We start from the raw sequence: 17,399 nt of genomic DNA, 5'->3' as shown, positions 1-17,399 counted from the left end.
TTACAAACTATTATATGAATGAATCTCAGAAACATAATACTAAGTAAAAGAAGCCATATAGAAGATAATGTCGTATGATTTCTGCAGAGTTCAGGAATCCCTAAGACCACCATCACTTCTGACCTCCCCTATAAAGTTCAGGCATTCCTCAAGACACCCACACTTCTGAAGTCAACTGCAAACTCATGTGTTCCTAAGGCCATCCTCAGGTTTGATGATTTACGAGAAAGTTTCACAGAAGGCACTGAAACTGTTATAGTTATGGTTTATTACAGCAAAAGGATACAAGCTAAAATCAGGGGAAGATGTTCACTGAACCAGAGTTGAAGAGTGTTCCGAGCATTGAATTTTCAGTTGTCCACTCTAAGTAGAGTTACGGACAGAACAGATTTCTCTTGGCAGCATTGTATGACAATACACATGAAGTGTTGCCACCAGGGAAACTCACTTGAGCCTTGGTGTTCAGATTTTTTATTGAGACTTGGTCATGTAGACATGGTTGACCATGTGTGTGGCTGACTTTTATTCTCCAGTCTCTCTGAAGGTTGAGCCGATACTGCTTGGTCTAAGGTTGTAAGGTTTGTTTATCTCCAGGTAAACATGTTTCTCAGGCAGGACTTTCCATGGGTAGGAATTACATTCTAGAAGCCTAGAGCAAAGGCCAGCCCTCTTTTTGGATAAGGCTAAGTCTCAGTTTCCTTCAAGTAAAAGATCAAAAACACATGAAACTGCATTCTCACAAGACTAAGTTAATTGTGAATTTCTACTTGGAGAATATTAGTGGGCCTTTTTGGGTGTTCACAATGTTCTCTTTCTTTCCATGGGTGGTATTTATAAGAGTATTTCTCTTGATAATTCATTTAAATGGACACTTCCAATTTATATATTGTTTTGTGTATATATTTTAGGCTTCAAATTTTATGGCAGTTTAGAACAGGAAGTTCTAAAATAACAGGACAATATTTCAAATATCTTTTTGTGTAATATTTTATAATGTATACTTTACATATAACATTTACCAATTTTAAGTGAACAATTTGATGAATTTTTAGAAATTTCATGTAGTCATGTAATCATCACCATGGCAATCATGATAAGAGAACTTTTCCTTCACCCATAAAGCTCCTTTCTACCTCTTTCAATTAATCCCCTCTACTTTTGGCAACAACTGATCTATTAATTACTTTTGCTTCTTCTAGAATTTTATTTAAAAAGAATCATGCACTTAAGTATAAGGTTTTATGTCTGACTTTTTTCCCTACAAATAAGATTTTTTCTAAATCTTGACAATGCTTTTGAGATTTATCCATGTTCTTGCATATATCAATAGTATTTTCCTTTTTGCTGATGTTATATTTTGGATTTTGAATTGTCTTCTGAAGACAGATGTTTTGAAGACTTGGACCTCAGCCCATGGCACTATTGGGAAATGGTAGAACCTTCAGTAGATAAGGCCTAGTGAAAGGAAGTTAGGTCAATGGGAGTGTGTCCTTGAAGGAGACATTGGGACCCTTGTCATTTTCTGTCTCCTTATTTTGCTTCCTGGCTTCCAGAAAGTGAGCAGATGTTTCTACCATGTTCTCCTACCATAATGTGCCATGTTGCCACAGACCCAATAACAATGAAGCCAGTCATTCATGATAGGAACCTTTGAAACTGTGAGCCAAAATAAACCTTTCTTCTTTACAGGTAGATTACTTGATGTAGTTTGTCACAGTGATAGAAAGCTGGCTAACACAGAAAATTGGTACTGAGAATGAGGTTGTTGCTGTGACAATACTGGAAATGATGTGAAAGAAACTTTGGAACTGGTTTGCAAGGAAAATTTGGGGAAGTTTGGAGAAAAAAACTAGAGAAAGCATAGAATGCTGTTAGGTGGAACTTTAACAGGCAATTCTGGAGAGGACTCATGTGGGAGACCAACCTCGCATGTGACTTAGTTAACTCCCCTGCTGGGCAATGTGGTGCCAGGCGGCAACCATGCTGCTAGACTCCCCAGCTCTTCTAGGGTTCGAGTTGACCGTGTCTTCCTGTAGAGGGGTGTCTCTCCACAGCCCCAGGGACCCAATCACCTCACCTGTCCTTGCAACCGTGCCCCCCTTGACCTTCATTGGACAGGATTTTCCCAAGAATTTAGAGTTCCTCAATAAAAGCTCACTCCAAAGCGTTGTCCCCCCTCTCTTCTTGTGTAGATCCTCGCTCCCCGCCCCCCCCACCCCTTACAGAGCTTGAGGTAGAGGGAAGAGGAGCCGTCTTGGAGCTTGGTTTAAAGGTAAATTGTGTGTCTGTGTTTTATTTCTAACTCCCTGAGAATTTCCCCTAAGTAACCTAACAGTTAATTGTCTGTGCTGGACACGGACCATAGACTCAGAAGAACATAATGCTGATAGAAATGAAAATCGGAAAGGTTATACTCACGAAATTCAGATGAAAATAAAAACTGTTGAGAATTGGGCTAGAAGTCATTCCTGTCACATTGTGGTGAAGAGTTTGGATTCCAATCATCCAAGCCCTGAGATTTTGAATAAGGCTGAGTTTAAAGTCTTTTTTATCTGGTGGATTTGAAGACAGCCCAGCTTTCAGGCAGCTGCATGGATGCATATACTAGCTGCTTTTAACCAAATTTACTGGAGAATTAGAAGCAAAGAGGAACAGAATGGAAAAATTTTGAAAACTTGCCTTTACACCATGTTTTAGCCAGTTTTTGTTTTTGCTGCTGTGACTAAAGGACCCGACCGGCACAATTATAGAGGTGGAAAAGTTTATCTGAGGGCTCACAGTTTTAGAGGTTGCAGTCCGTAGAAGGTTGGTTCTATTCTCAGGGCTCAAAATGAGGGTGAACATCATGGCGGAATGTGTGGCAGAGGGAAGCAGCTCACATCACCGTGATCAGGAAGCAGAAAGAGATTCCAGTCTCCAGATACAAATATACACACCAAAACGATGCACTAATTCCCTCCTCTTCAAGCCACACCCTACCACTTCAATTATCACTCAGTTAATCCCTATCAGGGGAATTAAATCACTGATTGGATTAAGACTCTTATAACGCAATCATTTCTCCTCTGAACATTCTTGCATTATCTTACATGTGCGCTTTTGGGAGACACCTCACATCTAAACCATAACAGACCAGAAAAGGACATTTAAAGGTTCTTCAGGGATGGGAATATAGTTCAGTGGTAGAGCATCAAGGCCCTGGGTTTGATCCCTAGTACCATACCAAAAAAAAAAAAAAAGGTGGAGGGGGTGCTGCCAAGTATGGTGAAGTTGCTACAGAAATTAGTCCCATTAAAAAGAAGTCAAGCTGGGTACAGTGGCACAAGCCTATAATCCCAGTGGCTCTGGAGGCTGAGGCAGGAGGATAGTGCGTTCAAAGCCAGCCTCAGCAAAAGCAAGGAGCTAAGCAACTCAGTGAGACCCTGTCTCTAAATAAAATACAAAATAGGGTGGGGATGTGGCTCAGTGATTGAGTGCCCCTGAGTTCAATCCTTGGTACGCTCTCCCCTTCCAAAAGAAAAAAAAAAAGCCAAGTACTTTATACTGGGACAATAGGGAAGATATCTTGAGAATATCTCAGGAATCAGCAAGATCCCATCCCTGGTAGAATTAAATGTGTAGAAGTGTAAACTCATTTCAAAGACTTAGTTTGAAAAGAGACCATAGGGCACTCTGCTCACATAGGGCTACCTGTGCAATTGCTACCCCGGGATTTGTTTCCCATGTTCATCCATCAAGCGACTCAGAGACTACAGCAGTCATGGTTCAAGAAGACCCCAGGATAGCTTGTGCTTATCAGTATAACTTTGGCAGCAGCCCCGAAATGCTGGTTTTGCAGGCAGGCAGAATGCAGGGCTATGGATTCATGGAGGCTTCCACCAGGATTTCAAAGGAATGCCTTGGAGTCCAATTTGTCAAGCCTGAAGACCCTGCAAGCAGCCCCTAAAAGGGTGATGTATGGAGCTGTGATATGAAGCTGCCGTGGAGATCCCAGGAAATTAGAGATGCCAAAAAGGTGAACACCTGCTGAAGAAAGCTTCAGGCAGTGAGCAGAACCAGCCCAAGAGAGTGGCCTTGTGGACTACAACCAGTAAGGACACAGGAATAGTGCTGCCTAAATCGCGTGGAGTGCACATCATGCTACCATGTGACCCAGGTGCCAAATATGGAGATTTAGGCTTTAATGTTGGCCTTAATGAATTTCAGTCTTGCTTTGGTCTGATCCTTGTTTCATTGTTTCCTATTGTCCTTTTTTGAATAAGAATGTTTACCCTGTGTCATTGTGTCTTGAAGGTATGTAACTTGTTATTTTAATTATTTATAGGGGCTCAACAGCTGAGTTTACCTTGAAGGACAGAGAAGACTTTGGACTTGGACTTTTTAGCAATACTGGAACACATAAGATTCTGGGGATTATTAGACTAAATGAATTTTATATTATACAATGGACATGAGCCTTTGGGGACCAGAAGAATGCTATAGTTTGAATAAGAAATTTCTCCCAAAGACCCATATGTTATGAAGTCTAAGTCCCAAGCCCATGAGATTATTGGGAGGTGGTGGAACGGTTGAGTAGGGGCCTAGAAGTAAGTTTGGTTATTGGATACATGCCCTTAAAGAGCATATTGGTATCCCAAGCCTAATTCCCACCCCTCCCTTTTTTTGGCTTCCTGGCAACCATGAGGTGAACGGATTTGCCCTACCACATGCTCCCTGCCATGATATTCTGCTTTGCTATAGCTCTCACAGCAATGGATACAACCAACCATGGACTGAAACCTGTGAAACTATGAGCCAAAATAAACCTTTCTTCCTTAGAAGCAGTTTATATTAGGTATTTTGTTATAGTAACAGAAAGCAAACACAATTGGTGAATATTATTATGTTTTATAGATATATCATAATGTTTATCCATTTACCAGTTTGTATAATTTCTATTTTAGAAATTGTATAATTTCTATTTTAGAATGGCTCTTGTCATTCTTCACTCTGAACTCTTCTGTAGAGGTTGTCTTCTCTGGGACATATTGGATGTTGGACAAAATGGATCTGAATGAGTTGGACTTTTATGCTCTGTTAAGTATAAATGACCTGGAAAGCATGGCAGATGAGCTTTGGCCACATTTACTCTACATCATTGTTAACACTTGAGATCATCAGTCTTTTTTTGTATCAGTCATTCATGTGGGTGTGTAATGATATCTTTTAGTAAAAGATCAAAAACATAGGCAAAATCCAACTATTTTTTATAAGTCTAAGAAATAGTAAACATGTACTTGGAGAGAGTGAGTGGGCTTTCATTAGTATTCACAGTGTTTTCTATTTTTGCCTGGGTGGTATATACATTTTAATTTTTAGTTCCCTAAAGACCAGTGCTTTAGGACCTTTTCCAAATGTTTATTTACCATTGTATATATATATGGTGAAGCATTTTCTCAAATCTTTAATCATTTAAAAAATGAGTTGTCTTCTTTTTAGTGAGCTGTACCACTTATAAATTTTCTACATAGAAGTATATTCCATAGTCTGTGGCTTGCTTTTTAAATTATCTTTACAATGTCTCTTTTTTTTTCTTTTTTCCTTTCTGTGGTGCTGGAGATCAAACCCAGGGCCTTGTGCTGGCTAAGCACGTGCTCTTTCTTTCAGCCATAGCAATGTCTTCTGAAGGGCTAGTGTTTTAAATTTTTATGAAGTCTAGCTTCTTAATTTTCAGATTTTATAGGTCATTTTTCTGTGTCCAATTTAGGAAAATTTTACCTAACTCACATTGCTAAAAATTTCTCCAAATTTTCATCTAGGAGTCTTGTAGTTTTCATCCTTACATTTGAAACTAGGTTTTGTACATGGTCTATGCTGAAGATGGCTTGTTTTATTTTATTTAAATTTGGCTATTCAGTTGTTCCAGTATTATTTAGAAAGAAATATATACATATATATGTATACACCTTTGTGGAAAAAACCTTTGACCATATACATGTGGGTATATTTCTGGACTGTGTTTTTATTTTATATATATATATATATATATATATATATATAGAGAGAGAGAGAGAGAGAGAGAGAGAATTTTACAGTTTATATATAATATATACTGTATATTTTTATAATTTTTATATATATATGCCAATATCACATTGCTTTGGATATGTACCTTAAAAATTATAATCAGGTAGTATGTGGCTTCCAGCTATGTTCTTTAATGCACTTAATAATAGAGTTTCAAAATAGTTGAAGCAATCTGGGTATGGCTTGGGAGGCTCAGACAGGGGGATCATGAGTTCAAAGCCAGCCTCAGCAACTTAGTGAGGCACTAAGCTACTTGGTGAGACCCTGTCTCTAAATAAAGTACAAAATAGGGCTGGGGATGTGGCTCAGTGGTTGTGTGCCCCTGAGTTCAATCCATGATACCAAAAAAAAAAAAAAATAAGAAGAAGAAGCAGCAGCAGCAATGTCCTCACCACAATGAAATGATAAATGTTGGAGGAGATATTATGCTTAATACACAGATTATGATCATTATATATATTTTCATGTAAAGAAACATCATGTTGTACCCTATAAATATGTACAATTATTATGTGTCAATTAGAAACAAAATAAAGCAACAACAACCAAAACAAAATACATGAAGCAAAACTGTTGTAACTGCAGAAAAAATAGATAAACTGGTAAATTTTCACTTTGTGGCCTGTGCTTTTGAGTTCATATCTAAAACAGTTTTCCTAGGTCATTGCCCTAAAGGGTTTCCCTTATGTTTTCTGCTATTGTTTCATATTTTCATGTCTTATATTAGGTCTTTGATCTATATTGGGTTGATATTGTATATGTTGAATCATAGGAATCTGGTTTCTTTCTTCTGCATATGGATATAAAATTTCCCAGCACCACTTACTGAAGAGACTTTCTTTTCAATGGTGTATGTTGTTGCTGCCTTTGTTAACAGTTAGTTTTAAATATTTGGATTTATTTGCTTGTTCTCCATTCTGTTCCATTGGTTTATGTGTCTGTTTTTATATGAGCACCATGCTATTTAGGATATGAGAACTTTGTAGTACTGTTATAATCTAGATATGAGGTATGCCCCCAAACTTCTATTAATGCAGAAACTTTAAAATGACATACAGTGATTGAGTATGAGAGCTGTAACCTCACTGGCCCATCCTAGTTTAAATGGACTTACTGGGTGATAATTGTAGACAGGTGAGGCATAGCTGGAGGAGGTGAGTTACTGGGGGCATGCCCTGGAAGGGTGTATTTTCTCTGTGGAAGAGGCCTCTTTCCCACTCTGTGCTTCCTGATACCACCATGATCTATTTTGGGTTGATATTGTATATGTTGAATCATAGGAATCTGGTTTCTTTCTACCGTAGCTTTTCTTTGCTGGGCTCTTACCCTATGATGTGCTGCCTTACCTTGGGGCCCATCTGTGGACTGAGACCTCTGAAACTATGAGACTCAAATAACTTTTCCTCTTCTGGGTTCTTATTGAGTGTTTTGGTCACAGCAATAAAAATCTGACTGAAACAAGCATGTTTTTGAAGTCGGGTATTATCATGTCTCCAGTTTTGTTGTTTTTGCTTGGGATTGCTTTGATTAGTTGGGTCTTTTTTGTATTAATTTAGAATTTTTAAAATTTCTGTTAAGAATGTCTTTGGTAGGTATTTTGATGGGAATTGCAATTAAATTCATAGATTTCTTTGAGAATTATAATCATTTTAACAATACTAATTCTCCCAATTAATGAACAGGGAGTATCTTTTTCCATTTTTTTTGGTGTCCTCTACAATTATTTTCATCAATGTTTTATAGTTTTTATTTTAGAGATCATTCACTTCCTTCGTTAAATTTATTCCAATACATTTTGTAGTAATTATAAATAGCCCAAATTTCTTGATTTTTCTCAGAAATTTTGTTATTGGTGCATGAAAAATCTACTGATTTTTGTATGCTGATGTATCTTACAAGCTTACTGAATGCATTTATCAGCTGTAGCAGTCGTTTAGTGGAGTCTTTAGGTTTTTCCATATATAACACCATTCATCGTAAATAAGGATAATTTGACCATTATTTTCCTGTTTGGATGCTCTTAATTTCTTTCTTTTGCTTGATTTCTCTGGCTAAGAATTCCAGTACAGTATTGCAGACTATAAGGTAGATATCCTTTTCTTATTCCTGATCTTAGAGGAAATCATTTCAGCTTTTCCCTATTCAGTATGATATAAGCTGTGGGCTTGTCATACATAGTGTTTATTGTCCTGAGATATATTCTTTCTATAAATAATTTTTGAGGATTTTTATCATGAAGAAATGTTGAATTTTATTCAATGCTTTTTCTCCATGTATTGAGATGATTTTATAGTTTTTATTATTCATTATGTTGATGTAATACTTTACATTTATTGATTTGTATGTTGAACCATCCTTGGGATAAATCTCACTTGATCATGGTATATAATTATTTTTATGTGCTATTAGATTAAATTTGCTAGTATTTTGTTGAGAATTTCTGCATCTAAGTTCATAAGGAATAGAGAGCTGTAGTTTTGTGTGTGAGTGCTGTCTCCACTGGTCTGGATTTAGGGTAATGTTGGTATCATCAGGTGAGTTTGGAAGGTTTTCTTTCTTTTAGTACTTTGGGATCATTTGAGAAAAACTGAAGTTTGTCATGTTTTACATGATTGGTAAAATTAAGTAGTGAGGCCATCCAGTCCTGGATTTTCTTTGTTTGGAGAATTTTTATTATTGTTTTGATTTCATTACTTGTTCATTCTGTTCAGGTTTTCTGTGTCTTCACGGTTCAATTTTGTTAGGTTACATGCATTCAGAAAGTTATACATTTCCCCTATTTTCCCATTTTGGGGGGGTTTATAGTTGTTCACAACAATTTCTAATGATCTTTTTTATTTCTGTGGTTTCAGTTTGAATGTCTCCTTTTTAATCTATGATATTAGGTGTCCCCCCAAAAGCTCATGTGTGAGAAAATGCATGAGAGTTTAAAGATGAAGTGGTTGGGTTATAAGAGCCTTAACCCAATCAGTGAATTAATCCCCTGATGGGGATTAATGGAGTGGAAACTGAAGGCAGGTTGGGCATGACTGGAGAAGGTGGGTCAATGGGGGCACATTTTGGAGTTGTATATTTTGTATCTGGCAAGTGGAATCTTTCTGTTCTTCTTGATTATGTCCTGGGACACTTTCTTCCACCATATCCTTCTTCCTTGATGTTCAGTCTCACCTTCAGTCCAGAGGAATGGAGATGGCTTTCTATGGACTAAGACTTCGGGGACTATGAGCCCCAAATATGAGTTTTGTGTATTCTGCAGCTTTATAATGAAATATTTGAAATTCTTTTTAGGCCTGTTTGGTCAATATTATAGTTTAACTTCTATTTTTCTGTTGTTGATATTTTTGTTTGGATGTTCTGTGCATTGATGAAAATGTGTTATTGAAGTCCTCAACTACTATTGTATTAGAGTTTACCTATCCTTTTTGATCTACCTAATTGTTTGATTTACTAATAGGATGCTCCAATATTGGGTGCATATATATTTATAATTGTTATTTCCTCTTGTTAAATAGATCCCTTTATCATTATATACTTACCCTTCTTCATCTCATCACAGTTTTTTAAAGTCTCTTTTATCTGCTATGATATAGCTACTCCTACTTGCTTTTGGTTTCTGTTTACATTGTATATCTTTTCCCATTCCGTCACTTTCAGCATATGTATCTTTATTGGTAGACAGCATTTGGTTAGACCTCTTTTTCTTTCACTCCACTCATCCAATCTGAATCAGTTAATTGGGGAACTTGCTTACAAGGCTATTATTCATAAATAGAGACATATCTCTGGTCATTTGTTAATTTTTTTCTGGTTGTTTTGTGCAATCTTTGTTCTTTTCATCCTCTCTTATTTCTTGTCTTTATGGTTTGGTAGGTTTCTGTATTGATACATTTTTATTCTATTCTTTTTCTCTTTTATGTATCTGCTCCACTGATGAGTTTTATACTTTCCTGTATTTTCATGGTGGTAGTTATCAACAGTTCACTTCTTGGGTCTCTCTTAAGGGTTTCTTGTAGGTCAGTTTGGTGGTGCTAAATCCCTTCAGTTTTTGTTTTGTCTTAGACTTCATTTCTTCTTCATTTATGATGGATAGATTTTCTGGGTATAGTATTCTTGTTTTTCTTCTACTTTTGACTATATTATCCCATTCGCTCCTGACCTTTAAAGTTTTGGCTAAAAAGACTGCTGTCATTTTAATGGGGATTTTTAAAAAATCTGGACTGGATCATTTCTGGTACTGGTTTTAGAATTTTCTCTTTGTCTTGTAGTTTTTCAAGTTATTTTTATTTGTGCATTATAGTTATACAAACAATGGGATTAATTTTCACATAGTTACACAAGCATGGACTAAAATTTGCTATAATTCAGTCCCTAGTACTTCCCTTTTCCTTTTCTTCCTTCCTTCCCCTGTGCCCTTTCCTGTACTCCACTGATCTTTCTTCTATTTCCTTGTAGTTTTTTTTAATTAATGCATTAGGGATATACTTCATGTACATAGAAATGTTTGATCAGATTTATTCCACCTTACCTACCCTTTTCCATTCTTTCTCCTTCAATCCCCTTCCTCTACTCCACTGATCTCTTCTATTTTCATGGGATTTCTCCCTTGTTTCTCTCCCTTATTTTGATCTAGCTCCTAAATATGAAAGAATAGGTTGGCTCTTGCCTTTTTGGTTCTGGCGTATTTCACATAGAACAATGTTCTCCAGTTCCATTCTTTTACCAGCAAGTGCCATAATTTCATTCTTCTTTATGGCCAAGTAAAACTCCATTGTATATATATATCCCATGTTTTCTTAATCCATTCATCATTGATGAGAATCTGGGCTTGTTTCATAGCTTAACTATTGTGAATTGTGCTGCTATAAACATTAATGTGGCTGTATATCTATAGCTGATTTTAGAACTTTTGGATAAATACCAAAGAGTGGAATATCTGGGTCATATGGTGATTCCATTTCTAATTTTTTCCAGGAATCTTTTCAGAGAAGTTTTATTAATTTGCAGCCCACCAAAAACTGATGAGTGTACCTCTTCCCCACATTCTTGCCAATGTTTATTATTTTTATATTCTTGATAATTACTATTCTGACTGTGGTGAGATAAAAATCTAAGTGTAGTTTTGATTTGCATTTCTCTGATTGCTAGAGATGTTGAATATTTTCATATTTTTTGGCCAATTGTGTTACTTTTTTTGTGAAATGTCTCTTCAGTTCTGTTGCCATATATTAATTTGGTTATTTGCCTTTTTGGAGTTAAGCTTTTTGAGTTCTTTATATATTATGGATATTAATCCTCTGTCTGAGGATCATGAGGCAAAGATCTTCTCCCTTTCTATGGGTTCTCTCTTCATATTTCCTTTGCTGTGCAACAGATTTTTAATTTGCTATGGCCCTATTTATTGATTCTTGGTTTTATTTCTTGTTCTTTGGGAATATTACTAATTAGAGAAGTTGATACCTGTGCCAGTATGTTGGAATTTGAGCCTACATTTTCTTCTAGCAGTTGCATAGTTTCTGATCTAATTCCTAGGTCTTTGATCTATTTCAAGTTGACTTTTTGTGAAGGATAAGATGTATGGATCAAGTTTCATTCTTCTACATATGAATATCCAGTTCTTCTAGCACCATTTGTTTAAAAGGCTTCTTTTCTCCAATATATACATTTTGTCAAGTATCAGATGACTATATCTATGTGGATTTTTCTCTGTGTCTTTATTCTATTTTATTGGTCTTCATGTCTGTTTTGGTGCCAGCACCATGCTGTTTTTATTACTATAGTTCTGTATTATAAGTTGAGGTCTGATATTTTGATGCCTTTAGCATTGCACTTATTGCTCAGAATTGCTTTGGCTACTCTGGGCCTCTTGTTCTTCCAAATGAATTTTAGAACTTTTTTTCTAGTTCTGTGAAGAATGCCATTGTTATTTTAATGGAGACTGAATTGAATCTATACAATGCTTTTGGTGGTGTGACTATTTTGATAATATCAGTTCTACCTGACCAAGATCATGGGAGGTCTTTCCATCTTCCAAGTTCTTCTTCAATTGCTTTCTTCAGTGTTGTATAGTTTATCTTGTAGAAGTATCTCACCTCTTTGGTTAGATTCACTCCTAAGTATTTTATTTTTTTGAGGTAATTGTGAATGGGATAGTTTTCCTAATTATTTTTTTGGGAGATTCATTATTGGAATATAGGAAAGCTATTGATTTATGTACATTGACCTTATATCTTGCTACTTTGCTTAATTTGTTTATCAGCTCTAGGACTTTTCTGGTTGAGTTTTTTTGGTCTTCAAAATTAGGGCCACATCATTAACAAACAGATAATTTGACTTTTTCTTTGCCTATGTGTATTTCTCTAATTTCCCTCTCTTGCCTGATTACTCTAGCTCATTTCAAGGACTATGTTGAATATGTGTAGTGAGAATGGACATCCTTGTCTTGTTCCTGTTTTTAGAGGATGTGATTTTAGTGTTTTTGTTTAATATGATGTTGGCCTTAAGATTGTCATATATAGCCTGTACAATGTTGAGGTAAGTTCTTTCCACTCCTAGTTTCTGTAATATTTTAAACATCAATGGGGGCTAGATTTTGTCAAATGATTTTTCTGCATCTCTGGAGATAATCAAGCAAGTTTTTTGTTCTTAACTCTATGTGGTGAATTACATTTATTGATTTGGGTATACATCCCTGGAATAAATCCCACTTAATCATGGTATACTATCTTTTTAATGTGTTTTTTTGAATGTGGTTTGCCAATATTTACTGATAATCTTTGTATTTATGTTCATTAAGGATATTGATCTATAGTTTTCTTGATATGTCTTTGTCTCATTTTGGTATCAGGATGATACTGGCTTCATTAAATGAATTTGGCAATGTTTGTTTCTTTTATTCTTCTTTTTGGTACTAGGGATTGAACTCTGGGACACTCAACCACTGAGCCACATCCCTAGCCCTATTTGTATTTTATTTAGAGACAGGGTCTCACTGAGTGGCTTAGTGCCTCACTGTAGCTGAGGCTGGCTTTGAACAGTTGATTCTCCTGCCTCAGCCTTCCAAGTTGCTGAGATTATAGATGTGTGCCAACATGCCCTGCTGTTCATTCCTTTTTTTTTTAGCAAAAAGATGTCACAAGAATAATTTAATAATACATAATATTATAGAAATTCTGGGAAATGAAGAATATGACACAGTTATAGTCATTAAGAGCACAGTTTGTCAGGGAATAAATATGTAACTAACTACACTATGCTGTTTTAAAGATAAGAGTGTATAAACAAGAAATGATGCATCAACAAGGAGAAAATTATTCTAGTTAGGTATAAGGGCTAGGAAAGGTCTACAGACAAAACGACATCTCAGCTGTGCTTTTGCCTCAGTCAATGTAGCTTCCAACTTCTTCAACATTCTTATTGCCACCTCTCATCTGGACATTATCTAATTTTTTAGTATCTTGGGAAACATAATTCTCCTAATATTATTTAAATAATCTGTAGATCAAGGGATGGTCACATCCCTTGACCTGAATGTGATACCTCTATTTATGAAACCAGAGATCCCATCAGCTTTTTTTATCAGTCAGTTCAGAGTATTGGATCCATACATAGCTTAAAGTATATTAAAATCTCTAGAATCTATGCCACGTGGGTTATTTTGAATCAGGTTTTCTTGCTACTAATGTTTTGAACCTGCATTCAAGACTTGGCATTAATCTCCATTTGACCCCAGGGTTTCTGCCTCTGGAGACTCTTATTGGTGGAGGAGGAGATGGGATGGGAAGATCTGACCTCATCTACTAACAAATGAGTAAACTATTCGGGGTCTGTGTCTGCTCAAGTCCAATATGCAAACCTTGCGTGTCTTTCTCCAAGGTGGTGATTAAAAATGTTGATCAAGATAGAATCATGTAACCCAGGCTTGGACAACAATATAGTAAAGCATTTCTCTTATTAAGTGATTTATTTGCATTTTATCAGGGGGTCTTCTGGAGAATTAAGACCTTTTCCTAAGGAAATAATGCAGATTCCAAGAATATGAGGTATGGCTAAAGGCCACTTTGGGATGATTATTAGATGTGAGTCTTTTCTATGCTTCTTCTTATTTTTTTTTTACTGTTTTACAGTAAACTTTATTTTATGGAAGTAGAAGTATACTCTAAAGTAATGATAAAAAGTATAGTGTAGTAAATACATAAACCAACCATAGTCATTTATTATAAAGTATTGTGTACTGTAATTAATTTTTTTAAATTAAATTAATTTTTTTTTATTGTTGGTTGTTCAAAACATTACATAGTTCTTATATCATATTTCACATTTTGATTCAAGTGGGTTATGAACTCCCATTTTACCCCGTATACAGCTTGCAGAATCACATCAGTTACACTTCCATTGATTTACATATTGCCATACTAGTATCTTTGTATTCTGCTGCCTTTCCTATCCTCTACTATCCCCCCTCCCCTCCCCTCCCCTCCCCTCTTCTCTCTCTACCCCCTCTACTGTAATTCATTCCTCCCCCTTGTATTATTTTTCCCTTTCCCCTCACTTCCTCTTGTATGTAATTTTGTATAACCCTGAGGGTCTCCTTCCATTTCCATGCAATTTCCCTTCTCTCTCCCTTTCCCTCCCACCTCTCATCCTTGTTTAATGTTGGTCTTCTTCTCGTGCTCTTCTTCCCTAGTCTGTTCTTAGTTACTCTCCTTATATCAAAGAAGACATTTGGCATTTGTTTTTTAGGGCTTGGCTAGCTTCACTTAGCATAATCTGCTCTAATGCCATCCATTTCCCTCCAAATTCTATGATTTTGTCATTTCTTAATGCAGAGTAATACTCCATTGTGTATAAATGCCACATTTTTTTATCCATTCGTCTATTGAAGGGCATCTAGGTTGGTTCCACAGTCTTGCTATTGTGAATTGTGCTGCTATGAACATTGATGTAGCAGTGTCCCTGTAGCATGCTCTTTTTAGGTCTTTAGGGAATAGACCGAGAAGGGGAATAGCTGGGTCAAATGGTGGTTCCATTCCCAGCTTTCCAAGAAATCTCCATACTGCTTTCCAAATTGGCTGCACCAATTTGCAGTCCCACCAACAATGAACAAGTGTACCCTTTTCCCCACATCCTCGCCAGCACTTGTTGTTGTTTGACTTCATAATGGCTGCCAATCTTACTGGAGTGATATGGTATCTTAGGGTGGTTTTGATTTGCATTTCTCTGACTGCTAGAGATGGTGAGCATTTTTCCATGTACTTGTTGATTGATTGTATGTCTTCCTCTGAGAAGTGTCTGTTCAGGTCCTTGGCCCATTTGTAGATTGGGTTATTTGTTATCTTATTGTCTAATTTTTTGAGTTCTTTATATACTCTGGATATTAGGGCTCTATCTGAAGTGTGAGGAGTAAAGATTTGTTCCCAGGATGTAGGCTCCCTATTTACCTCTCTTATTGTTTCTTTTGCTGTGAAAAAACTTTTTAGTTTGAGTAAGTCCCATTTGTTGATTCTAGATGTTAACTCTTGTGCTATGGGTGTCCTATTGAGGAATTTGGAGCCCGACCCCACAGTATGTAGGTTGTAGCCAACTTTTTCTTCTATCAGATGCAGAGTCTCTGATTTGATATCAAGCTCCTTGATCCATTTTGAGTCTATTAGACTCTTGAACTTGAGAACAGTTTGCTTGATGAACATAGCAGCACCATTGTTTGGGGCATATATATTTATGATTGTTATGTCTTGTTGGTGTATAGTTCCCTTGAGCAGTATGTAGTGTCCCTCTTTATCCCTTTTGATTAACTTTGGCTTGAAATCTATTTTATTTGATATGAGTATGGACACTTCTGCTTGTTTCCGCAGTGCATATGAGTGATATGATTTTTCCCAACCTTTCACCTTCAGTCTATGTATATCTTTTCCTATCAAATGCGTCTCCTGTAGGCAGCATATTGTTGGGTCTTGTTTTGTGATCCATTCAACTAACCTGTGTCTCTTAATTGGTGAGTTTAAGCCATTAACATTTAGGGTTATTATTGAGATCTGGTTTGTTCTTCCCGCCATATTTGTTTATTAATGATACTAAATCTGATTTGTTTTCCTCTTTGATTATTTTCCCCCCTTTATTGTCCTACCTCCCACTGTTGGTTTTCATTGTTGTTTTCCATTTCCTCTTCCTGTAATGTTTTGCCAAGGATGTTTTGAAGAGATGGTTTTCTAGCTGCAAATTCTTTTAACTTTTGTTTATCGTGGAAGGTTTTAATTTCATCTTCCATCCTGAAGCTTAATTTCGCCGGATACACGATTCTTGGTTGGAACCCATTTTCTTTCAGTGTTTGAAATATGTTATTCCAGGATCTTCTAGCTTTCAGAGTCTATGTTGAAAGATCAGCTGTTATCCTGATTGGTTTACCCCTAAATGTAATCTGCTTCCTTTCTCTTGTAGCTTTTAAAATTCTCTCATTATTCTGTATGTTGGGCATCTTCATTATAATGTGTCTAGGTGTGGATCTCTTATGATTTTGCACATTCGCCGTCCTATAGGCTTCTAGGATTTGGGATTCTGTCTCATTCTTCATATCTGGGAAGTTTTCTCGTATTATTTCATTGAATAGATTGTTTATTCCTTTGGTTTGGAGCTCTATGCCTTCCTGTATCCCAATGACTCTTAAGTTTGGTCTCTTTATGTTATCCCATATTTCTTGAATGTTCTGCTCATGGTTTCTTTTTTTTTTTTAAAGAGAGAGAGAAAGAGACAGTGAGAGAGAGGGAGAGAGAGAGAATTTTTAATATTTATTTTTTAGTATTTGGCGGACACAACATCTTTGTTTGTATGTGGTGCTGAGGATCGAACCCGGGCCGCACGCATGCCAGACGAGCACGCTACCGCTTGAGCCACATCCCCAGCCCTGCTCATGGTTTCTTAACAGTCTTGCTGAGCTGTCTATGTTCTTTTCAAGTTGAAATACTTTGGCTTCATTGTCCGATGTTCTATCTTCTAAGTGTTCTACTCTGCTAGTAGTATTCTCAATTGAGTTTTTAAGTTGGTTTATTGCTTCCTGCATTTCAAGGATTTCTATTTGTTTGTTTTTTATTACCTTTATCTCCCTGTGTAATTGATCTTTTGCTTCTTGGATTTGTTTATGTAATTCATTGTCAAAGTGATCTTTCATTGTCTGATTTTGCTGTCTCATGTCTTCCTTGAGACTCCAGATCATCTGAAGCATGTATATCCTGAATTCTTTATCTGACATTCCATCTGTTGCAGCTATTACCTCTTCTAGAGTTGAGTTGACCTGCATTGCTTTTGGTCCTTTCTTTCCTTGTCTTTTCATACTGCTCGTG

The sequence above is a fragment of the Ictidomys tridecemlineatus genome, chromosome 4 (genome assembly GCF_052094955.1).
Source record: "Ictidomys tridecemlineatus isolate mIctTri1 chromosome 4, mIctTri1.hap1, whole genome shotgun sequence".
Lineage (NCBI taxonomy): Eukaryota > Metazoa > Chordata > Mammalia > Rodentia > Sciuridae > Ictidomys > Ictidomys tridecemlineatus.
This window is presented reverse-complemented; position numbering follows the sequence as displayed.